Genomic DNA, 26387 nt, shown 5'->3' with positions numbered 1-26387 from the left:
CATCAGAATACACTGTTCTTCAGTAAACATTTGGATGTGAATATCTCCTGGTTTGACACCTGGACTGTACCTGACGCAGAGCTGCCCCCTACTGAGTTAGTCATGTATTACATTTTATGTGTCGCCCGGCTCACCTGCGTTCATTGTGTTGACTACTGTCGCGTTTCCACTACGTGGTATCGGCTCAACTCGACTCGGCCTTTTTGCATTTCCATTACGAAAAAGGACCTGGAATCTGGTACCTGGTACTAGTTTTTTGGTCTCACCTCCGCCGAGGTTCCAGGACTGGGGACCAGATACTAAAAGGTGACATGTAAACACTGCAGACCACTGACTGGTCAGAGTTGTCTCTGTGACCTGCCCTTTTACAAAAAACAGACGCAGAAGTTTACAGTAAATATGTCGGTAGGTGAATCCACATGATGACAGTCTGTAAAACTACACCATGGTTTGTCAAGGAGGTTCAGATGTAAAAATTCAGCATGAGCTTGACGAGACAACATGCAACGAGTGAGTTTATCAGAAACTCTCCGAGCAGACGACACGGAAGTAATGCGCCGCATCGCTATGACGTCCAGGTACTGTAAAGTCAGTAGTATCCTGTTCCGAGTAGTGGAAACGCGGCATATGAAAGGAAATGTGTCATACAAGTCGACTCTGTAGGCAGCCTGACGCATCAGTTCAGCTGCTGCTGTAACATTATCAGCTGACATGGACTTAAAGGTGCAGACACGTGTCCATATGACAGTGGACAAAAGGACAATATGACACAATAAATGATGTTTTATATGTGATCAAACTGTTGACTGTTCTAAGGAGCAGAAAAATAACCCTGGCAAAGGACAGAGGATTTGTACCATCACACATTATAGTTACAGACTAGGGATGTAACGACATGAAAATTTCATATCACGGTTATTGTGACCAAAATTCTCACAGTTATCATTATTATCGCAGTATTGTTGAAATTGTGCTCAAAATGTTCAAAAAGTACCAATACACACAATGAAATAATTTAACCAAGTTGCATTTTGTAAAAACAATAAATAAATTTTAAAAAAAATAAAATAAACTAACTGGCACAATGCACCTTCTGTTGCAGAAACATTCAAATATTAACCCTTAGTAGTCTGAGACTATTTTGTCCGTTTTTCAGTCCTTTTGATTTTGCCTTTATATACTATATAAACAAATGTTTACTATACCCATGTTTGGGATCTGTTTTTTCAGCACAACTTTATCTATACCATCTGTCTATTATTTTTTCACTTTAACCTACTATAAAAACATAAAAGGACAGAAAACACAAAAAAATATATAAAATCCGATTTGAAAAATGTAAGTAATTTATTGCTTAAATAACACAAAGATGCTTAATGAACCTTTTCAAAGACTTTAAAAGTGAATATTGGTTCCAAATATTAGGTATAAACAATTAAAATTGTAATAAGTCAAACTATACTCAAATATTTGACATAAAAACAGATCTTTACATAGATGTTTTCTCCGGAAAAGTGCAGTCATCAAACACGGTTATCATGATAATTAGAATTTAAATGGTAATACTAACCGTTGGCAATTTTACCGTGGTTTATCGTTATGCCGATAATCGTTACATCCCTATTACAGACGTCATTATTGTTCAAATGCTCTTCAGAACACTGGAACCGTTCAAAAACCAGCATCTGTTTAAACCGGATCCATCTAGATTCAGTGCCTGATCAGCTGTTTAGTGGTTGTATATAAATGACATTTCCTCTTTATAACATTTGGACTGGATCTCCGGAGTCTTCCATTTGTTTTGGTTCATACTTTGTCATATGTTTATGGACAGTGTGTCCCATCCTCTGTACAATCACAAAATACTATTAAAAACATACTTTGTTATCCCTCAAGATAAGTTTAGAACTTTTTTCACAGAAAATTCAACACAGTGAATGTTTCCATTTAGTCTTTGAGCTGGAGGTTGGATTTCATCTGATTTCAATTTTTTCTGGTACATGAGTACTTTTAGTTTTATTTGAACTGGACTAAAATTAGTTTTAGCTTTTCATTTATTACAGTGTTGGCTTTTGGTTTTTAAGGGAAATCTTGATTATAATAATAATAATAATAATAATAATAATAATAATGATAATTTACATTTCTACAGCTCTTTTCAATGCACCCAATGCACTTTACATTATAGATCCATTATTACCTCCGCCAGGAGGTATTATGATCACTTTGCTTTGTGTGTTTGTTTTTGGCAACTTTACAGGAAAACTATTCCAACCATCTTTCCCAAATCTTCCCCACAGATAGGCCTAGGCCCAGGGACCAACCCATTAAATTTTGGTCCAAGTAGGCCAAAGTTCAAGGTCACAGCAAGGTCACAAAATCTACAATTTTCCTATCTCTCATCATTGAGCAATTTTCAAAAATTCATAAAAAATTCAAAACGACTCCAATTAGCCTCCAATTTGATCCACCCATAGCTTATAACAATATCTGGTATCTTTTTAATATTATTCGCTGTATTTTGCATTTTTCAGTATAAATCATGTGTCTTCCTATATTGAATTCACTGATCATGTAGATGTTCATTAAAACTCACAGTAAATTCAAAGGTTATTAGAACAAAACAGACAAAACTGAAGAAAAAATTACTTTTACAGCAAAGATATCAATAACTGATAGATTTTTTGTTTGTTCGTCTGTCTGTTAGCAAGATAACTCAAAAAGTTATGGACGTATTTGGATGAACTCTTCAGGAAATGTTGATACTGGCATAAGGAACAAATGATTACATTTTGGTGGCGATCGAGGGGTGGGGGGGTGATCTGCCTTGGCGGAGGTCTGCGCTCTCCAAGTGCTTTTCTAGTTCCCTCTGTGTCTCTCTGGGGCAGTTAAACTACATCTGTATCCACAGCTGTTACGGGGCAGACTGACGGAGGTGTGGCTACCAAACAGCCCCTCCCACTACCACTGAACATTCATACACCAGTGTGAGTGACACTGGAGGAAAGGGCTGGGGGGTGGGGGGTGTGTGAAGTGTCTTGCCCAAGGACACAACAGCACATGACTAGGACAGAGCAGAATTGGAACCGCCAACCCTTGAGTTACTGGGTGACCCGTTCTACCCCCTGAACCATGAATTAATAAAACATTTAAGGGTAAAATGAAATAATACATGAAATTCAGTCTGATTTACAGAAGCATGTTTGCTTTGTTTCCTGATGTGCAGATCCTGGAGCAGGATGACGCTGACGACACCTTCAGTTCTGCTGCTTTTACTTGACGCTGTGTAGGGCTGTGTATTGGCAAGAATCTGGCAATACGATACAAAAATTAGAACTTTGATTAGGGCTGCATGGTATTGGAAAAAACGGACATTCCGATTTTTTTTAACCCTGCGATATATATTGCGATATAAAAAAACTCCTCAGGAGGATAAAATATCTGTGTGGTTAGGGCTGTGTATTGGCAAGAATCTGGTGATACGATACAAATCACAATACTAGGATCATGATACGATATATGACGATATATCATGATACTGTTAAAAAGGCAATTTTTTGTTTGTTTCTTTTAAAAAAAAAAAAAAAAAAAAAAAAAAAAAGATTATTTCCTGGAGGAACTGAATTACACCATAAATCTGCACAAATATTAAACACATTTTTATTTGATCAGAACAGGATCAAATGCTATATCACAAAATGTTCCTGTGTTAAAACTTAATATTATTAAATTATGTTTTAACAGACACTAGCGGCATGGTACCCATGGTGCCATTGTACGATAGCATGAGAGGCTAAAATCTCCCAGAATACCTCACAACATTTCAATACGGACATAAAATTGTGCCTAGTAGATAGTCAGGTAATGTTTCTAGTCATTTGGCGAGTTTGGTGGCGATCGGGCCTGTGAAGGCTGAGGAAAACCCGTACAAACGCCCTCCTGTGCTGCAACATCGATGGGACACCGCACATCGATCGGATGCCGGATGGACACAGGACATTATAGTATTATAGTAGGATTACAGTTTAAGATCCTGCTCAAAGGTTAATTTTCTATTAGTTCATAACTAACATCATAACTTTATTTTTGTTCAGTCCCAACAAAGGAACTACCATCTGCCTCTGAGACGGTAACAAGTGCTTTTAGGATGCTTCAAATAACCATTACTTAATAAAACGGTGTTAAATAATAATAAATAAGATAGAAACAATAAAGAAAAACAAAAAACAAAAATGAACCTCCACCATATCTGCATTTGAATAAATACCTAAAAATATTGACACAGTACTTTTTAATATCGATACAGTATTGTGAAATGAAATATCGCGTTATATTGCAGAATCGATATTTTCTAACAGCCCTAACACTGCAGTGCTGTTTGTGTTGTCATGTTCCGATGTCCCAGGTGGGTTTGAGGCCTGGGTCTGTAGACTCACTCACCCTCCAGCAGGTCTCTGGCCAATCCTGGTTCAGCTCCAGTGGAACGGACAAAGTCGGACAGGACCGCGTCCATATCCACGGTCATGTGATCATGAATTCACAAGTTGGCGGGTATCGTCAGGGTGAAGAAATAAATAACAAACCCAGTGAAGAGGGACGGTGAGGGAGGGGAGGGGGGGGTCCTGGAGCTCCGTTTACACCGACAACCACACCTGAAAACAGAAGGAGATCAATCAGATCAATGAGCACTGGTTTAAAATAGACTGGGCTGAAGAACGACCTGTACTTCAGGTTTTAGACAAACGTTAGAAAACTGACTTCACATTCTAAGTATGATCCAAGTTAAAGGAGCAGTTTCTTGATGAGAACAAACCGTTTTTTCTCTTTTCATCAGTGTTTTTAAGACACAAGTTTTAAAATGTGATAAAAGCATGAGTATGAAACAAATATGAGGCCTTTGAATGACAGGACCTTCAGCTGGACACCAAAAAGACACGACAGAGGACCAAACGACAAACAGACAGAAGACAGACAGAGGACAGACGGACAGAGGACAAACGGACAGATGAACAGATGGAAAGGAGGACAGATGGACAGAGGACAAATGGACAGAGGACAAACAGACAGTGGACAGACCCAACCCAAAGGAATTGTGGGTAAGGTGGATCTAAAGCCTGTTCTCTATTGGACCACATGACTTATTATCAACAGGTTCCCATTGGACTGTTGGACAGTCAGGCATTTCTCTGACATTTACAGTAAGCTCCGCCCCCAACACTGCTGGTCACGCCTGTTCTGATAAACGACGACCACACACAAACCTCAAATATTTAGATGATCAGTTAAACATTTCTCACTATAAATGGCCAAATACTTTGGGGTTTCAGCTTCTCACTAGTGAAAACCTAATGTTTTGGCTTCGATCATGTGACCCTTCATAGAGGGGTCTTTAACCTCAGACAGGCTGGACAATAACAGGACTGGTCCAGATCATCATTCTTGTGACAGACTGGTTCAGGGACAGTCAGACCTCATCTCCACATGGATCAGACCTCCATAAAGTCCAGACTCTGATCTGGGATGTGGTACAGACCTGATGCAGCGGTCTGATTCTACATCATCGATAATCAAACGTTAATGAAACTATAGATGGAACTAATATTATGAACCTGATTGAGACACGACAGAATCATTATGTGGACAAACACATGAGACAGAGAACGTCTCCTGGAATCGGAACCAAAGGGGGTGGAGTCAAATATGGCATAGGTTTTCTGGGTGGGCAGTGAATGTGATATAAATGATGCTGTGCATTTGTGTCCAATGACAAGTCCAGTCCTTTAGTTCCAGTTCAGGTCCTACAGTGATCCAGTCCAGACTGGTCTGGTCTGTGGTTGGTTCCTGACTCATCTGTTCCGCTGATGACTCACCACTTTACTCCTCTACACCTCACATCGCTCTCTCTCTACCTCCCTCGGCTTCTTTCTCCATTGTTACTAAAAGACAGAGGCATGGGGGGGCACAAAGACCTCCAGACGGTCTCATCCAGAGGAGGATCTGGAGCGTGGAGAGGAAGGTGGTTTTCAGCCTCCTCAGGTCAGATGGACACTGAGGCCAGATGCCCTTTTACATCAGAGCTGTTCAGACACAGATGCATGCTGGGATTAGTTCAGAGCGGCGCCGGCGCTGCATCAGAACCCTCCAGAGGCTGCGTCTGCGTAAGCGTGTTGCTATAGGTACCAGAGAAGATGATACCGTATCATATATACGTACACAAACGGAAAGAGCAGAGGAAAAGAGCAGAAGACCAACAGACAGAAAGGGCTGTTTAAGTCCACGACTGCAGGATTCAACACTGTGGACTGACCCTGACCCTAACCCTAACCATGACCCTGACCCTAACCCTGACCATTAGGGGTGTAAGAAAATATCAGTTCTGCAATATATCGCGATATTTCATTTCACAATACTGTATCGATATTAAAAGTACTGAATCAATATTTTTAGGTATTTATTCAAATGCAGATATTATGGAGGTTCATTTTTGTTTTTTTTGTTTTTTCTGTTTTTGTTTATATTTTATTTATTATTGTTTAACACTCTTTTATTAAATAAGTTCCTTTGTTGGGATTGCACAAAAATACTGTTCTGATGTTAGATATGAACTAATAGAATATGAACATTTGAACAAGATCTTAAACTGTAATGTCTGTAAAACTTAATATAAGTTTTAACACAGGAACATTTTGTGATATAGCATGTGATCCTGTTGTGATCTAATCAAAATGTGTTTAGTATTTGTGCATTTTTCTGGTGTAATTCAACTCTTCAAGGAAATAATCATTAAAAAAAAAAAGAAACAAACAAAAAATCGCTTTTTTGACAGTGATATATCGTATTGTGATCCTAGTACTGTGATTTGTATCGTATTGCCAGATTCTTGTCAATACACACCCCTACTAACCATGACCCTGACCCTAACCATGACCCTAACCCCTACCATCCACTTCTCTAGAACATTACCCTCAGGCCTGTGTAAAGTGCTTTGTTTATTTCCTTCCACCTCATAAACAGAATGGAATGGTTTGATTGGTCGGACAATCCCTGCTGTCCAATCAGTGGCTTCAGATGCTTGTGTTACGGCTCTGAAGAGGCAGATACATGCAGCGGCCCGTGGACACAATGTACCGACATCCACACCAACAAAGGGCTGTTGTCAGTCTGGGTTCCTTTGAGCCCACTGTGGAGCCGATGATGGACGGTCACATGGTGTTCCACCAGAGGCCTGATCTGTGCAGATGTGCTCCATCTCTGCTGTACACCACCTTCTGATCCAATCACAGAACTGCTTCTCAAGTCAGCACCACACATTCACCACTGCCAAGCAAATACATGTACCTATGTGAAGAACACAAACACTGGGGGAGCAGGTGGACCCAAGAAGAACCATGTGCAGGGTTCCTCTACATACATTCAGCAGAATTATTAACTTTTAGATTTACTAACTTTTTTGCTGCAGAGATTCTGTCGCTCTCTGCTCTTGTGTGTGTGTGTGTGTGTGTGTGTGTGTTTGTGTGTGTGTGTGTGTGCGCGCTGCCCGGAGAGTCAGAGGAACAATAAAGTGCGTCAGTTTCACTTTGACTTCTGCTCAGATAATCAGGCTAACACCCCCCACACACGCACTCACACAGTCACGGACCGCTACCCCCCTCCCCCCATTCTGACATGGATGGACCGCCAAACCCCCTGCTCTGACCAAAAACCCCAGTACCAAAAACAAACTAAACCCAAATTGTGGTGTACTATTCCAGCCCTAACAGACACTGTTGGAGACAGTGATAATACAAGAAGAGCACTCAGAGAGCACAGACCTCCACCAAGAGAGATCTGCCCCCCCCCCCCCGCATCACCACCAAAATTTAATCATTTCTTCCTTGTGCCAGTATCAACATTTCCTGAAAACTTCATGAAAATCCATCCATAACTTTTTGAGTTTTCTTGCTAACAAAAAAAAACAAAACAAACAAACACGCACGCACAGACACAAAGCAAAGTGATCACAATACCTCCTGGCGGAGGTCATAAAGAACACACTTCAATGAACCAAAACAACACTTATGGGATGTTTCTGATGTAACTTTGGTGCAACTTCACAAACAAGTTTTTACAGCAGGTTGTAATTATGATATAGAGTAAAATGAAGGTCATGTGGAAAGATTGTGTTAATAAATGGAGGAAAATAGGAGGAAATTAGAAAAATACACTTTGAGAAAAATATCAATATTATGGCGCACAGGACAGAAGACTTATGTGTTTAATGAAATCATATACATTTTTAAATTCATTTACTTTTTAACTTCTTAAAAAACAATAGTAATTATAAAACTGTTTTTGTCTTGGATTTTAAGATTTTTTTTTTAAGATTTTTTGTACACCTTTGAAGAATTTGACCAAATACACAGAAAACTGTGATTTTTGACACCAAGACAGACCAACATTTAACAGGCTTTAGCAGACATTAGTTTTCTACAGGAGGTTTTATCACTGTGTGATGAACCTGATTGACTCAGAAAGAGTTCAAGCATACCTCAGCAAGCAGCTTCAAAATTCAGCAGATTTTACAGTCAGGAAAATGAGGAAACCAAAGGCACCATAGGCTGAAATATTAGAGCTCTGTTCCTAAATCTGGAATCAACAACTGTCAAGTAAAGATCCTCAGTCTTCTTCCAGACCATTTAATGAAGTGGTAAATTCTATAGTCATTTAACTAAAAGTGTCTGACATCGAACACAGTGATTTTAATTAAACCAACCTCTGTCTTTATTTTCACTCTAGAAACATGTGAAACTGGAATCACACGATCTGTTCGTCCAATAACCAGAAGGAAAAAGCTGTCAGAGCACTGAAGCCATCCACAGACCTGAGGAAACGCCTGATGGTCACATGTGTTCTGAACTCTTCTGACATTCTTGTTTGAGTTTTAGCTTCGTTCATTTGAGTTTGTAAAAACCCACACAGAGGCTGCCCAGCGCGGCCCGGGTGGATTAGCGTCCACCATGAAGCACTGCTGCCAGCGTGGGCCGACTGTGGGCCGGCCTGTGTCTGCGACGCCTGAGCTTTGTCTGGCAGCGGCGCTTACGTAACAGGAGCTGCTTACAACACGTGGGGGCGGAGCCGAGGCCCAGGACAACAGGCTGGGTCTGAGGGACTGCCAGGGGGTGGGGGTGGGCGGTCGGTCACAGAGGTCACCACAGCCCACCACGTCCAGCCCTCAGGAGGGGGCAGAAAGGTCTGGTTCACAGACACCAGCAGGACACAAGGACGCGAGTTTGGACAGCACTGGACACTTTCTGTTCAGCTGACAGAGGGGACACACCGAAGGGAAGTACTGAGCAGTATCCAACAGCAATGGAATAACAGACAAGTCAACACTACTTTAATCACCTGATTATACCATCAACTTTATATGATCAAGAATAGCAACTGATGATTCAGTTGTTAATTCTTAATAAATGAAATGAAATGAGCCTCCAAAAGGATCCACACCCACTGTCTCAGATTCAGAGCAAGTGACGGTAAATAAGAAGAAGTCAAATGTACAGAGCGCAGCAAAGCTGTGTCTGCCCCGCAGGGTAACAACGAATGTGTCCAACCATCAGAAAAAAAAACATCACAAACACCAGTAATGTGTGAAGGCCAAAGCTAATGTTGCTCCACAAAATCCCCGTCTGTGTCCAGCAGCAACGCAGACAACCAGCAACCCTGCACCAGCAACAGCAGGCAACATCTACTTCATCTACCTCCAAAGACCCGCAGAAGTAACAGATGCAACATCGTTTTATTTGGCCAGAGACGTGTCCAATAAACACAGTGAACAATGAGGGCTTCAGAAAAATGGTCAAAACACTCAACAACAAATATGTGATCCCCTCAAACAATTATTACCAAGCATAATTACAGCATATAAAAAAATAAAATAAAATAATAATAATAATAATAATAATAATAATAATAATAATAACAGCATTTTTATTGGTAAATTTTCTTGGGTAAATTTTATTTTCATTATTTATCATTTATTCTTATTTAAACTTTCATTTTGCACTGAAAATTGTTCACATATTGTTTGTTTAAAAGAAGTGCAATAAAAATACAAATGTTTTCTATAATATGATGAATAATTGTAATTATAATATTCATCAAAATAATTGTGATTATCATTTTGGCCATAATCATGCAGCTCTAGAGGGTACTGTATTCAAAATCCGGTCCTATCATCTTACTGTTTTCACTAGTCTGTTCATTGACCATAAATCAATAAATATGACAAACTGCAGCACTGACCTGAGGGGAACCACAGGTCATATTTATACAGATATCTAAGGACCAAAGTTAGTAAATGTGTCGTTCCTGTTTTCTACTTCATTTCCCATCATGCAGCGTGGTACTGAGCTTCTGGTCAAATGGAGCTACATGACTGTAAGGTTATTGCATCCAAAATGACTAATATCTGCCAAAATACTGGACCAATCAACTGGACGAGATATTTAATGTGGAGAGGGAACTATTCATCTACTGTAGGAACCAAAGTGGACAGATGAGAACATCTACATTTATCAGAACTGAGCAGATACACACACATGCACGCACGCGCACACACTCACACACACACACACACACACACACACACACACACACACACACACACAAAGATTCCCACTTCCCTTTTATAATATAGGATTCAGTTTATTAACACACACACCCTACCCCCCCACCCCACACACACACCCCCATGGCGAGGCAAGGGGTACTGTTTTTGGTTCAGTTTGTTGGTTTGTTTGTTTACACTTTAGCAGTAAAACTATTGGTTGAATTCATACCTAACTGGGTTTATAGATTGTCAGTGACCCAGAATAGATGTCATTACATTTTGGGAATAGTAGGTCAAAGTTACAGTTACACAATATATCGTTTGAGCATCGTCATCACAATGCACGTGTGCACAATAGTCTCATCCCAGGTCCTGTAATGTAGAAGGTAAATCAACTCAACATGTTGTCATCCAATGCCGTGTTTCCACTGTGTGGTATCGGCTCGACTCGACTCGACTCGACTCGACTCGACTCGACTCTGCCTTTTTGCGTTTCCATTACGAAAAAGGACCTGGAATCTGGTACCTGGTACTATTTTTTTGGCATCACCTCCGCCGAGGTTCCAAGCGATACTAAACCGTGACGTATAATACTGCAGACCACTGATTGGTCAGACAGTTTTCTCTGTGACCCGCTGTTTTACAAAAAACAGATGCGGAAGTTGACAGTAAATATAGCGGTACATTAATCCACATAACAGCCTAAAACTACACCATGGTCGGTCAGTCCTTGCCGGCCGACGTAAAAATTCAGATGAGACAACACGCAACAAGCAAGTTTTCAGCAACTCTCTGAGCAGACGACACGGAAGTAATGTGCCACATCGCTATGACGTCCAGGTACTGTATAGTCAGTAGTATCCTGTAATGGAAACGGTCTCCAGGAATACCGAGTCGAGCCGAGCCGAGCCGAGTTGAGCTGGTTCCATACAGTGGAAACGCGGCATAAGTTCATCCTGGGGACCTAACACACACCGCCATCCACCAATCACAGTACTTCTCAATCAGTTTGCTGAAGTAGGCCACACCCCCTGCACATGGAGTGAGTCACTGGTAAAAATATTGAAAAATGAGCAACGAACCAGAGAAAATCGCTGTAAACGAAGACTTGGTACCAAAAAGAAAAGCACCGTCAGTTCTGTGGAATTATTTCAGCTACAGACGGATGAAACTGAAATGTGTTCTGCGTCCACAGTGTCAGACACCTGTCCACACAACTAATGAGTTTGACTATTTACGTCAACACCACACATAGGGGTGTAGAAAATATTTTTTCTCCAATATATCGCGATATTTCATTTCACAATACTGTATCGATATTAAAAAGTACTATACTGATATTGTTAGGTATTGATTCAAATGCAGATATTGTGGAGGTTCATTTTTGTTTTCCTTTTTTGTTTATATTTTATTTATTATTATTGAACACTGTTTTATTAAATAATGGTTATTTGAAGCATCCTAAAAGCACTCTTTACTGTGAGAGGCAGATGGTAGTTCCTTTGATGGGATCGCACAAAAATAATGTTCTGATGTTAGTTTTGAACTAAGAATATGAACATTTGACCAGGATCTTAAACTGTAATGTCTGTAAAATATGATTTAAGTTTTAACACAGGAACATTTTGTGATATAGCATTAGATCCGGTTGGGATCAAATAAAAATGTGTTTAGTATTTGTGGAGATTTCTGGTGTAATTCAATTCTTCCAGGAAATAATCTTTAAAAAAAAAAAAAAAAAAGAAACAAACAAACAAAAAATTGCTTTTTTAACAGTATCATGATCTATCGGGATATATCACATCGTGATCCCAATATTGTGATTTATATCATATCACCAGATTCTTGCCGATACACAGCCCTAACCACACACACATTATATCCTCCTGAGGAGTTTTTCATATTGCAATGTATATCACAGGGTTAAAAAAAAAAATCGCAAAGTCAGTTTTTTTCCAATATCGTGCATTGTACCTAATCAAAGTTCTAATTTTTTTAAATGATTTTTTTCAAATGTTCCCATGTACTTCTAATGGACGAAATGTGTGTGAGGGGCGAGGTTTGTTGTGCCTGGCCCCACTTGTTCCTCTGTAACTATACACAGTAAACCTGGGTGTGTCTGTCACCCATATACAGCGATACAGAATAGAATAGAATAGAACAGAAAAAAAAAACATAAAAAAACCTGGTAATATTCCGGTGTAGTATGGAATATTGACCCCCTGGAATATGGACCCGGGGGTCCTGATTCTGCAGCGGAATATGGACCCCCCCCTATGGAAAATGGACCCCCCTCCAAATTTAGGGAATGAATTATTTTTTTTTTAAGTTTTGAATTATAAACACATAAAATAGGAACAAAACAACATTTTGCAAACAAAATTTCTTTATTGTGTTCTGTTATTGTGTGATCTGTCTGAGGGAAGAGAGAGTACAAGAACATGTATCAAACTACCGTCGCCGCCACAGTGACGTCACAATGGGAGGCCAGGCTGTACGGGGAGGTACGCTCATGCTGCAAGGCTTCACTACAGGGCCCAGCTTTTTTTTTTGTTTGTGGTGGTGGTGGGGCACCCCCCACCCCCACCCCAAGACCCAGAAGCACCTTCGTGTCATCAGGGTTACGGAGAAGGAGGCCATCCTTCAGGCATGTCATGTTGCCCCTACAGCAGGTCACCAGGGTGTCAACAAGACCACTTCCCTCATCATGAGCCGCTACTTCTGGCCTGGCCCTCAGTACAACGACATCGCAAACTTCATTGGTAAGAGTTTTATACTTATTTATGGATCTTAAATATATTTTATAATGTTTTAAAGTCCATTTTCTATGGCATAGAATATGGACCCCCTTGTTAAATATGTCAACTTATGTAGTAATTGCAGATGGGTCCCTTTTCTATGGCATGGGATATGTACCCCCTGGTGTTTTATAATGTTTTAAAGTCCCCGGGTCCATTTTCTATGGCATAGAATATGGACCCCCTTGATAAATATATCAACTTATGTAGTAATTGCAGATGGGTCCATTTTCTATGGCATGGGATATGGACCCCCTTGTTAAATATGTAGTTGTTGTTGTGTATTATAGCAATTCTTCTTTATTCATACAGCTCCCTGTGATGAATGTCAGCGCAGCAACCATCTTCGCAAGGTCCCTGCAGTTCTACACCCCATCGCTCCTCCAGACACCAGTTTCACTCAGTTTGGGATGGACCTGGTTGGGCCACTCACCCCATCGGCCAGCGGTAACCGGTATATCGCTGTGATGACCGACTACCTCACCAAGTGGCCTGAAGCGGAGGCCATACCCAACAAGGAGGCTGGCACCATCGCGAAGGTCTTGATGAAGTTGGTCTGCCGCTACTCCAACTTCAAAGTCCTCATCACAGACCAGGGCCGCGAGTTCTGCAACCGGGTCAACGAAGAGCTCTGCAGACGTCTCAAGATCGACCACCGCAAGACGACTGCCTACCACCCACAGTCGAACGGCCAAACTGAGCGATTCAACCAGACACTTTGCAATGCAGTTGTAAAGTACGTCAGTGAGCAGCAGGACGACTGGGATGAGTACATCGACCCCATCCTACTGGCATACCGGACCAGCCAGCACAAGTCAACAAAGAAGACCCCCTTCGAGTTGGCCTTTGGTCGGCAGCCGACTCTTCTCATCGAGGAGGAGTTTCCAGTTGGAGATCCCAGCCAGCCAGGAGGAGAGGAAGCCCAACTTGAAGGCAGGACAGCCTCTGCCTTCAAGCTCTTCGACCTTCACCAAGAAGCTACAGACAACATCAACAGCACCCAGCAGAAGCAGAAGGCCTACTTCGATGACTACGCAGATGTCAGCAACATGGCCCAGACTGGAGAGTATGCCACAGAAGTAGAAATACTTGCTGTGGCCAGCTTACTCGCCACACCCATCTGGACCTACTCACCATTTGGGGAGGAACACAGGTGGCAGTGCTATGCGCCACTTTCTGGCCTTCCTTCACCTTGTGAGGCTTCACCAAAAGCCATGTTTGTGAAGAACATGTTTGAACATTTTGAGCCTGTCATAACAGTGTAATTTGCCATTCAGTGTGATATCTGTGATATTGTTACATTTTTAACTTTGTATAATACTTGTTATATACCTCAATAAATGTTTTTTTTTTAAATGTTGTTTTGTTTCCATTATATGTGTATATATATATATTTCAAAAATAATAAAAAGAATTAACCATTCCCTAAATTTGGAGGGGGGTCCATTTTCCATAGGGGGGGTCCATATTCTATGGGGGTCCATTTACAATCTCACACCGGCAACAGGGGTGCCGAAAAAATATTGTTAAATAACGGAAAATAACCATCTCATAAAAATACAGTAATTTTCCATACTTTACATGAGATTTTGCATATTTCTTTGACTTTTTAATGTTTAATAAAGAATATTTACATGTATTAAAACAATCAAATTACCTACATATAAATAATTTTCAATGAGACTAAGTTGTACAATCCACTGATAAAAACTGTATTTGGACAGATTATCAGTACTTATACATTCACAAAAATACATTTATTATTGCACAAGATATCTGTCAATTACAGGTAACAAACAAGTTTGTTAACTTACAGAACAAATACTTCTTTTATGGTTAATTGTCAATAATTTTATCTCGTTTTTTTTTTTTTTTACAGTATTAAACTTTAAATTATGAGTTTAATTTCATATATAGAAAAGAAATATTTGTGAAATTACGATACATTTGCAAATGTATTTTAACTGTATTTTTCTGTGAAAAAAGAAAAAAATTCTTTTAAAAAATTTAAATTTTATGGTTATTCACAGTTACAGTTATTTCATGTTATTTTACATTTGACATGTAAAATCACAGTCTGTTTTTGGAATTTCATTGACATTTTCCTGTATCTTAAAAATACAGGAAAAATCTGTAAAATAAACAGTGGAAATTTTGTTAAATTATAGATTTTTTTTTTTACAGTGTAGTAGGGCTGTGCAATTAATCGAAATTCAATTACGATTTCGATTATTACACGCAACGATTACAAAAATTATGTAATCGAGAAAAAACGATTATTAATTTTGAGTTGTTTTAATTCACGTGCACACAAGTTCCCATGAGCTGCTCTGCCCCGCCCCCCTCTAAGCTACAGCTGCCAGCTAGCCGGCAGGTCCACCCCAAGAGGAGAGTTGTACCTAGCAGTCTGGAAAAACGGCAAGAGAATCACAGCAGAAGTGCTTGGTAAACAAAAAAGGCAAGTCAAATTCAATTGTATGGAATCACTTTGGGTTTGATGAAGAAGATGAAGAGCAAAAACACATCACGTGCAAAAAGTGTTTCGTAGTTGTGTCCGCACCGACCGCTAACACAACAAACCTTTGTAACCATCTAAAGTTTAACCACCGCCACCTTTATCATAATCTTATGAAAAACTAAAACACATAAAAACAACTCTGTTTACAACTTCGCCCGCAATGCAATCTTCAGTCTCCGAATCTCTTCATGCTGTAACTCCCGTATTAACCTAACCCTAACCCGTATAACCCTAACGTGCTTTTTCTAGATGGCTGATGTATACAGAAGGCCTGAACTGAAACCTCACGGCACGCCACTGAATTTACTATGTTTCAAACTACATTGAACATACTTAAATTTATAATTTGCACTTTACATGTTTTTTTTTTTTTATTGCTACAGTTCTATGGCAAGTCTATAGCAGTTTAATTACAGTGCACTATTTATTTACAAAAGGAAACATACTTGAATTTACAGTACACTTATTTGCATTCAAAGATTTTTTTGTTTCGTACAAAAGTGAACATACTTTGTTTTAGTGGTTAAAAGCTTTATTTATGTTTAAAGAGTATATTTTACATTGTTTTGCAAGAAAAAAAATAAACAACTTTAAGGTTAACAAATAATCGTTTTTAATAATCGTGATTTCAATTATTGCTAAAATAATCGTGATTTTTTTTTTTTTCCTATAATCGAGCAGCCCTACAGTGTAGCCTTTATTGTCATTGCACAGAAGTTACAACGAAATTGTGGTGGGGCCACTCTGCACCACAAAATAAAAATACAGCAAAGATAACAGTATATGTATAAATAAATAAATAAATAAATAAATAAACAAATAACAGTGGGATAAAAAAGATAAAGACTAAAATTTTAAAATACGGTGTGCAAATTAAGTGCAGTGTGCAAGGGTTGTACAGGTGCAGCTTCTTACTTGCTATAAAGTCCTGTTCAGATTTAACAGTGTGAGATCATGATTAATACAGATCTTGCTGCTTTCTGCCGACAAAGATAAGACTCAAAGGGAATAAAATGCCAAACCCACAGAGTAAAGCAGAAACAGCAGGCCTTCAGCTTCAGCCTGTACATCTGATAGCGCTCTAAATGCTTTGTCATGCTGCACTGTGTAGGATACTCATGTTAGGTCACTATATATAGCACAACCTAAAACCGGAGAACACAGAGAACTATATCGATGTAGAATGTTAAAGCGCTGTGACAGGCTACCTAGAACAACACACCAAACCAAACCCTGCACATACAACTGGCACAGTGGAGACTGAACACAAAAAACAAGACAAAAAGTCTGCTAATTGTACAGATTTCAGGGGCTAAAGCCTCATGGTTTTACAGCAAAGCTAAAAACAAGCAGAAAACCTTCTCAGATTCTGCAGAGAAGTGAAAACCACACTGGAGAATTTGTAGTGTTTATAGGATAAAGCTCAAAGATACAAGCTCATCAAATTTTACAGATGAGCTACAAAATGAAAACCAGTTCTACACAAAAATCAAGGTTAATAACTCCCTGAATTTTACAAACATAAGGAGAAAACAAGTTAGAATGCCTGCAAATTCTACAAAGAAGCAAAAAACAAGACTGAACATCCTCAAATGTGACAAAATAAAGTTTAAAATCAAAAAGTTTACACAAAAGCTAAAACAAGTTTTACAGACAGAAGCTAAAATACACACTGAAATTATTGGGTTTTACAGAAAGATCTAATATAAGTTCAAACCTGTGAACATAGATAATCAAGTGTTTCCACTACAACTGTATTACCCCCCAAAAAGAACGCAAACTGGTAGTTGTGAGAGGCTGCCTTGTACAGGTGTGTGTGTGTGTGTGTGTGTGGGGGGATTGTAGTCACGTGATATTTATGTACACGATATCTCTATAAACATTTATATGTATTCTATCTGTTCAATACATGGATAATATGTCCGGTTCTCATATTTGTATGATGCTATGATATGGCCTACAAGGTTTGTTTTGGTTTTGTTTGCTGATTTTGTTTGGTCGGGATTTTTTGTCATGTCTTATATAGTCGTTTAAATGGACTAATGCAACATTCGGTGAAATGTTCGGTGAAATGAAATAGAAGAAAAAAAAGCAATATGGACTTTTGCTCAGGCTGTACCACACAGCCCTTACTGACATTTGATGATGAAATGATGATGAAATTCTTTATTCAGTCATCAAATAACAACCAGTGTCAACACTCCAAACAATACCAACAGGTTAGTGACTGAAAAGGCCCCGGCAGAAGCAGAATGCTAATATTAATGCCTGTCCTACAGAACACATTAAGCTACCCAGCCTTCAATATAGGAAAAAGAAATAAAACAACAATGCATACAACCAAACAAACAAGCAAAAACATAAAAAGTGAAACTAAACCAGAAAAATAGAAAACATATCCAACCAAATTAATGGTAATTTAATGTAGAGTTGAAAAATTATTTACTTATTACTTATAAGATCTTAACAATTGTATCCTTCAAAATTCAATTAAAATCCTCTGTTCTGTGGAGCAGATACATACACATGTGCGTGCACAGGTCAGTACACTTATTTAACATGTCGCATCAACAGTGGAAAACTTCTGCCTTTTTTAAGCGCTCCGACTCAGAGGAGTGAAAAGAGCACTCCTTCATCTGTGAGGACCAGTGGAAGCAGCTGTCCTGCTCCAGGTCCGAGCAGGAGCCCCAGTGCTGACACCCCCGACCCTGACAAGCCTCAGGCCCAGTTTACACCACAACGCTCTCAGGGGAAAACGACTGCATATTGGATCAGATGTGCCTTTCGTTTAGACACCAGCGGCGTTTTTGGGGGTTGAAAACACAACAAAGTGAAACCACCTTCCAGAGTGGAAAACTGAAAAACCCTCCACTGTCATGTCACTGTCTGAAGGGTTGAAAACACAAAACTGCCCCAGATGGTGGCTCACAGCTGGACACAGCCCCTCACAGCTCATATTCAGTTCAGTCTCCATCAGCTCCCAGTTCCCTGTATGTGTCACTGTGTCTGCTGTTACTCAGTACAGACGGACAGACAACAGACGGACAGACAACAGACGGACAGACTACAGACGGACAGACAACAGACGGACAGACTACAGACGGACAGACGGACAGACTACAGACGGACAGCTGCAGGCACCGCTGACCTGGTGTTCAAACTACATTGATAAGTAGGAAATTTCACACACTTTTGCGTGTCCCTCTGCATGCAGACTCCCTCCCCAAAAACGCACATCTAAACATGGAATTAAAAGTGAGAACACAAAGCCACTTTCTGGGTTCAGATCGTTACCATCTAAACGTAGCCTCAGTCACCAGCAGATAATGGGTTTAGATCCAGTTTGGCTCACAGAGGCCAAATACTGGCCCTGGATGAACCCCACTGACCTGGGTAAGAACTGAGTCAGTTAGAAAAGAAATACATAAATGAATAAAGAGAGAAAAGAACAGAAAAGTTTTGGAATAAATAATTATACTGACTGAAAAGCACCTTATTATTAGAACACAATGAACCCCCCCCCCCATCTGTTTTAGACTAAACTGAATCTAAAAGCTCTTCAAATTTTACACAGTAGGCAGAAACAGGAGCTAAAGATGAACAGGATCAGGGTTCCATGTATGTGTGTATTGGGAAAAGGCCTCCAACGTGTACGACTATGAAAACTGTAAGTAAACTAATGCTGCGTTTCCACTACGTGGTACCGACTCGACTCGACTCGGCCTTTTTGCGTTTCCATTACGAAAAAGAACCTGGAATCTGTACCTGGAACTAGTTTTTTGGTATCACCTCCGCCGAGGTTCCAGGACTGGGGACCAGATACTAAAAGGTGACGTGTAAACACTGCAGACCACTGATTGGTCAGAGTTGTCTCTGTGACCCGCCGTTTTACAAAAAACAGATGCAGAAGTTTACGGTAAATATGTCGGTAGGTTAATCTACATGATGACAGCCTGTAAAACTACACCATGGTCGGTCCAGGAGGTTCAGTCTTTGGTGGCCAATGTAAAAATTCAGCATGAGTTTGACGAGACAACACACAACAAGCAGGTTTATCAGCAACTCTGAGCAGACGACATGGAAGTAACATGCCACATCGCTATGACGACCAGGTACTGTAAAGTGGGTAGTATCCTGTAATGGAAACTGGTCTGGAATTGGACCTGGTACCAGAGCTGAGTCGAGCCGGTTCCATGTAGTGCAGTGTTTTTCAACCTTGGGGTCAGGACCCCACGTGGGGTCACCTGGAATTCAAATGGGGTCGCCTGAAATTTCTAGTAATTGATATAAATAAGAATAAAAACTTTCTAATAAAAAATATATAGTGAGTTGACAGAGACAATCACAATCCATAAAAGACATGACAAACTGTGAAGCTGAAACTGCAGCACTGTGGTTCTGTTTATCTGTCAAATGTTCATTGTGGTCAGTTTCAGATGCTGCAACTCTTTCATAATTCATAGTTTCAGTTCTTGTTTGTTCAGTATTAATTGTCCTCCTTGTAAATCCAAGCTGGACTGACTGTACATATCCTGACCAAGGAAAAAAAAAAGTCTCCCTTTGTGCAGTAATCTACACCTGGATTTACTGCCTCCATCCATAATAATATACATTATATAGACTAAATGTCCTCTAAAATTAACATTTATTTGCAACATAGTATAGCAAACTATTACATGATCAAAAACAAATTAATTTTAGCAAAAACAATGTCTCTGTTTTGAATGTCTGGGGTCACCAGAAATTTGTGACATTAAAATGGGGTCACAAGCCAAAAAAGGCTGGAAACCACTGACGTAGCGAAAACGCGGTATAACTAGTCTTAGCCTTGGCTAAAACCGCAGGTGGTCTGGTTGGCACTGGTGCATTAGAAGGCTCTTGGTAAAAGTGTGAGTTTTGTGTTTGATGTTTCTGTAAAACCTGCCTCTCCACATGCCTGTAAAAGGAGGCGACAGCGTGTACAGTCGTTCCCATAACTGAACAGGGTCATGCGGTGTAAGTCGCCTATAGGGAAGCCCCGCCCTCTCGTGTTTGGCACACTTGGGTTACATTCACTGTGTGCAACATGACACTTAACAATTCAGCGGGAAAGGATGAGAAGAGCACCCAACACCTGAAAGAGGCACAACAAGGAGCCACACCGTCAACTCCTCCATCCTGTGGACCCCCTGAGGACGGCCCACATGGTCCACTCCCCTTTAAGGGACAGGACGCCACTGACGGTCCAGTCTATAAACGTGTGCCTTCTATTTTAGTTGAATTGCATAAACCTTGGCTGTGATCTCAGAGAATGTGACACGCCTTTGCACTCAGTATGAAGATAAGGAGCAGGAGGTAAACAGGCAGGATGAGGCCCAGTGTGTGGAGTCTGTGCACATGATAAGCTCTGACCGGGGTCCATCACCAGGGTGTGCCCCCCCCCCAACAGAAGAAAAGGACACAGGACCCACTGTTGATGCTGTTAAACACCCATCAGGCTTTGGGGTAATGGTTCAGACTGGTCTACAGTGTTAACCTGTTCTCAGATCAGCCTAATGCACAGCTTTACCCAGATCTGTGCGATGTTCTGTGATGGCTGTGATGACACATTTTGCACACGTTTTGACCTATATAACAGCTCAAAAAACTATAATCAATGACAGAATAATAGACAATGATGTCCCTTAGGGGGGTCGTGAAGGCTTGCCGGGGGGGGGGCATGGGATCTCTCCTGCGTGTTTTTTTTTTTTTTCTTTTCAGGTTAGAACATGTAGCAGGTGGAACTAATGTTTTAGCGTTGGAGCACCCTGGACTCATTTTAGGGACGTACAACAAATAAATCTACTGGCATGGTGATCTGTCACTAGACTAGACAAAGAGTTTAGGTTTGGAGAATGGACAAGGACTGGACTGGAAAAGAAAAATGTGCAATGTTTCTGCTTTTGCACAGTTTGTACAGATTACACTTAATCTTCGGAGGTGTTCAATGTAAACAGGCTCATTGCAGTCACTGATATTGTGAAAATTTTCATCTTTGTTACCAGAATTTGTTTGTTGTTCTAAAAAAGTTATTTTATTTTCATAGTTGTAAGATAATTGCACATTTACTATTTTTATTTGGACAAATACTGTCTCATGGAGCAGTCTTGTTGAGTTTATTTGTATTGTTCAAGTTAAAATCTAAGTTATTTTTAATTTCAACAACAAATTATTCAGGGAAAAGCAAAAAGTATTGCTACAATACCGATGTTTCTTTCAATAAAAGTTATAATTGCGCCACTTTTACAATGTTGTTGGGGTTGAGGGGGGCCTAGAGATTTTTTGTCCTCCAAAAGGGGGACCCCACAGAAAAAGATTGAGAACCACTGATTTAAAAGAACCCTCTTCAATACAAAAACTTCAAACCAAGCTAAATGCTTGTTATTCAGGTTCAGTTATTCTATTTCTATTTAATATTTGCACTAAAAATTAGCATAAATGGTGCATTCAAATGTCTGTGACAGGCATAGCTAAGTCTCATTAAAACCACAAGCATGCGTGAAGAAATGTAGTAGCAAACATTTCCTTGTCAGTTGACTCTGAGTGAGTTTGAAAACTGTTGGTTTGACATATTCACAGACGGGGGGGGAGCGTGAATGTCAATCACAGTAAACACCTTGGCACTGAAAGAAACCAGAAGAGGAAGAAAAATAAAGGTGTGGTCAGATTGGTGTCCTTCAGCTGCCTTTATCTAAGGAGTGGTGTAATCTGATTACTGACAGAGGCCGGCAGCCCACAACCGGTCATTACATAACCTCAACAGCTCAGCTAAAGCCATGGAAGGAGGCTGAACACTAAACGCCTGGAGGGAGGGGGGGGTGGGTGGGGGTGGAGGAGGAGGACCTGATGCAGCTCCATAGATCACGTCTCCGTTCCCTCAGACGTACACATGCATAATCAGCCACGGCTGCGTCCACAGTCATTAAACTCCTCCCACTTTCCCTGCTTCCTGGTGCTTTTTCAGTTTATCCAATAGATTGATTTCCCTTTTCACATCTTGGAAGGTGCAATAGCTGCTTTCTTTTCCTTGAAAGTTGCTGTGTTGGGGGCATTTTCAGAGGTCCCACGGTAAGCTAAAAGCGGAAGTGTCAGAGCACACCATGTGATGCGTCTCAGCGAATCACGTTAGCAGAAACCAGCAGTAGCCAATGACGTTTCATCGTTAGTATTAAATCCCCTTTGGAAATTCACGATTGGGTCCTAATAGAAAGGAAATGCCCTTATTTGGGTTCCACGGCATTGTACCGGAGACTCAGAGCTTTACATCGATACTGGACATGACAGACTTCAGCAAACAGACCAAACTCAGCATGTCCGTTTGGAATGCTAACATTTTGGTAAATGTGGGAGAAACTTGCTGCCACAAGCAAAAAAAAGTGTAATAAAATAAATATCTTAATGTATATTTTCAATGTTTTCTTTATAGCAGCTTGGAAGAACACATACTGAAGGAGTGAACTGCCGTGTCTGGCCTTAAAGGGTTAATATTCTGACACAAAGCTGTGACACACAACACAACATGTAATATGTATTAACTGTGGGGCTACTATCCATCACTTCCTGTCCATTCTCTGTTTTCCATGCTTATTGGTTTATAACTCCAAATTCAATGCAGCAAATTGGAGAATGACCACTTCTGTGGACAAAGGAAAAGCTAATAGAGCCAGTCAGTGAAGACTAATCAATAAAACCACTGAACTTCCACTGGACTGCTGAAGACGTGGCAGCTTTAATTACATGCAAACATTTCATGTCATCTACTGAAAATGGAAAATGTGCTGTGATGTAAAACACTGTGAAAGTACTGTGCATAAAAGTAAAGTGTGTAAAACTAAAGCAAAGTGTGTAAAATTAAAGTAAACTGTATAATTAACCTCCTAAGACCCAGCTATGGGTTTTCTGTCCACATTTGTGGACAAGAGTTTCACAACTTTATACAAAAAAAAAAAAAAAAATGTCCACCACAAAGGACATTCCATAAAAATTTTTAAAATTGCATCTGAAAAAACTGTTGCATCATGATGTTTCCAATATAGGCACTTATTTAAAAATTGGACCAATGGCCTTGTATCTTACCAGCCAAATTAAAAACTTTGGGAAATGTATCCAGATGCCGTTCATTATCACCCAGTTCTGTGTATTTATTCTATTACAAAAATAGCCCATGTTTTGGTCACATTCCAATCAGATCTGTAAAAAATTCAAGTTCACACTTGATATCATTGATACTGATTTACTGGATCAATCCACTTCCTATCTGTTATAATAGGAAAATTTGTCAAAGTCACGCCAAATCCACAATCAGATCCGGATTGAAATAATTTCAATCCCTTGTGTTGACATCATCATACAGAAGCTGTATACCAAGTCTGAAGTCAATCAGAACTGGAGTTTGGGAGAAAAAGATGATTGAAATGTTTTCCCCATAAGAGCCCATGTTAAATTTTGCGTCAGTTCCAGATCCAGAAGAAGATCCTGATCAGCATGTGGACATTATGTTTATGTTTATGCATTTGGCAGACGCTTTTTTCCAAAGCGACTTAGAGGGGAAAACCAATTAAATCATTCAATCAATCAAATTTTATTTATATAGCGCCAGATCGCAACAAAAAAGTTATCTCATGACACTTTATATATAGAGTTGGTCAAAAACCAGACTCTAAGCCAATTTACAGAAACCCAACAGAATCAAATCAATCAAAACATTATGTTTGGGTCATCTCCCCATCAGGGCTGGACTGGAGAAATTTACACTGAATATCATTTAGATTTACTGAGTTATTGCATCCATCCACTTCCTATCTCTGATAATGGGGACATTTATCAAAGTCGCACCAAATCCAGAATCAGATCCAGATCCAAATAATTTCACTAACTTTTGTTGACATCATCATAAAGAAGCTGTGTAACAAGTTTGAAGTCAATCAGAAATGTAGTTTCGGAGAAGACAATTGAAAGTTTTGTAATGGACGACAGACGACGACAACAGACGCTGCCGGACGCCGCATGACGACAATAGTACTAATAATAATAATAATATTAATAAAAAAACAAAAAAAGCTTGTATTTTGCTGACATTTCCTGGGTCTAACGAGGTTAAAGTAAAGCGTGTAAAATTATGTAAACTAAAATTAAACTGTAAAAATAAAGTTAACTGTGTAAAATGAAAGTGTGCAAAATGAAAGTAAACTATGTATAATTAAAGTGTGTAAAATTGAAGTGTGTAAAATAAAATTAAAGTATGTAAAAGTAAAGTGTGTAAAATCATAGCATTAGCATCCTTTATGGGATTTATTTCTGTCCAGAGCTCATTTTGGGCCAAGATCTGATGAGAGGTGAAAGTTGGAAAACTGCACAATCCTCATAAAGATTCTGAGCAGGTATCAGGTCTGGACTTTGTGGCATGATGGGTAATCACTCCACCACCTCTGGAATAGGGTCAGTCTGGACTCATAAGACCATATGACCTTCATCCATTAAACTCAGTCCAGTGTTTATGGTTCTATCAAACTGATGGATGTTAAAGAAGCTCCTGCATCAGTTCATGAAGTCACAGCTCAGATATATGAACCACTGCAGTACATCTCCAGAAGTCTACTCACCTCGGATTAGTTAAACGGAGACCATGAGTTTCCATGAGAACAGGTATTTAAGCTGTGTAAACACAACTTCACATCTGTGAAAACAGATGCTGATGAGTTTGTACATGGAGGATCAAACGGTGGCGTTACCCTGAGCCAGTGTCACCACTAGGGATGTAAGGACATGAAAATTTCATATCAGGGTTATTGTGGCCAAAATTATCACACTTATCATTATTATCGTGGTATTGTTGAAATTGTGCTCAAAATGTTCAAAAAGTATGAATACACACACTTAAATAATTTAACCAAGTTGTATTAAAAAAACAACAACAAAAAACAAACATAAAATAATTGGCACAATGTCCCTTCTGTTGCAGAAACATTCAAATATTAACCCTTAGTGGTCTGAGCCTGTTTTGTCCGTTTTTCAGTCCTTTTGATTTGGCCTTTATATACTATAGAAACAAATGTTTGCTATACCCATGTTTGGGATCTTTTTTTTTACAGCACAACTTCATCTATATCATCTGTCTATTATTTTTTCACCTTAACCTACTATAAAAACATAAAAGGACAAAAAACACAAAAAATATAAAATCAGATTTGAAAAATGTATATAATTTATGGCGTAAATAACACAGATGCTTCACGAACCTTTTCAAAGACTTTAAAAGTGAATATTGGTTCCAAATATTAGGTATAGACAATTTAAATTGTAATAAATTAAACTATACTCAAATATTTGACATGAAAGCAGATCTTTACATAGGCGTTATCTCTAGAGAAGTGTGGTAATCAAACACAGTTATCATGATTTTGGTTTGGAAGGTTTGGAAAAGCATCTGCCAAATGCATAAACATGATAATTAGAATTTAAA

General features: G+C 39.6%; 1 pseudogene; it reads right to left on the bottom strand.

Moving 5' to 3' along the window:
* Positions 1 to 26387, bottom strand: part of LOC115436211 (OTU domain-containing protein 7B-like) — a 65164-nt pseudogene that overhangs the window by 18084 nt on the left and 20693 nt on the right.

Source organism: Sphaeramia orbicularis, chromosome 16 (assembly GCF_902148855.1).
Source record: "Sphaeramia orbicularis chromosome 16, fSphaOr1.1, whole genome shotgun sequence".
In the NCBI taxonomy this organism is placed as follows: Eukaryota; Metazoa; Chordata; class Actinopteri; order Kurtiformes; family Apogonidae; genus Sphaeramia; species Sphaeramia orbicularis.
This window is presented reverse-complemented; position numbering and strand designations above follow the sequence as displayed.